Source organism: Anopheles stephensi, unplaced genomic scaffold (genome assembly GCF_013141755.1).
Source record: "Anopheles stephensi strain Indian unplaced genomic scaffold, UCI_ANSTEP_V1.0 ucontig216, whole genome shotgun sequence".
Lineage (NCBI taxonomy): Eukaryota > Metazoa > Arthropoda > Insecta > Diptera > Culicidae > Anopheles > Anopheles stephensi.
Window position 1 is genome coordinate 47,501 of NW_023405143.1, and position 1,055 is coordinate 48,555.

Sequence of the window (1,055 nt, forward strand, 5' to 3'; positions counted from 1 at the left end):
AACAGGACCAATCAAGGCTCGCATACGACCTGCGACTTACTGCGGCTCCCTGAAGGTCCCCGTAGGACGACCATCACCAGTTAAGGTGTAGTTGACTTGTCAGGGCACGGTAGTCCCCACAAGTCCCCGATTATTCGTGGATATCGTCCTACGATTGTTTCTGACTCCTTTTGCTCCCCGCAGGTCCCCGTAGGACGACCATCACCAGTTAAGGTGTAGTTGACTTGTCAGGGCACGGTAGTCCCCACAAGTCCCCGATTATTCGTGGATATCGTCCTACGAGTTTTTGTGACCCTTGGGTTCCCGGCAGGTCCCCGTAGGACAACCATCACCAGTTAAGGTGTAGTTGACTTGTCAGGGCACGGTGGTCCCCACAAGTCCCCGATTATTCGGAGATATTGTCCTACGAGTTTTAGTGACCCTTTTGTTCCCCGCAGGTCCCCGTAGGACGACCATCACCAGTTAAGGTGTAGTTGACTTGTCAGGGCACGGTAGTCCCCACAAGTCCCCGATTATTCGTGGATATCGTCCTACGAGTTTTTGTGACCCTTGGGTTCCCGAACTTTGCTACGATGGTTCTGCCTCCAGAGGAGACTTATGAACACTTCGTATCATTTCTTACACCGAACCATGGGATCGCGAGATTGCTCCCGGATCCCTAATCACCTTACATTTTCGTTTCGTTTCCGTACACTACGATGAGCTAATTCAATTTGTTTGTTCGTCTGGCGAACGTTTTATTGCGGAATTACCGCGGTACTTCCAGCCGGGTATGGCTGCCGTACGACCTACAGGATAGATCATCGAACCACTTTTCGTGCATATTGTCCGTCGAGGGTATCACCTCGATACCCCCAACAGACCTTTGGACACTTCCTCACTACTCCTTGGAGCAGCAATCAGGGAACCATATAGTAGGAACAGCCGAATATGGAACTCTTTTCGTACTTTGGACACCTCCTATAACTTGTATGGCGACTTCGGGGACCTTCATTTCGTTCTCAGTTGGTACCCCTATTTCGGTCTTTGGACACCTCGTCTTACCCGTATAACTC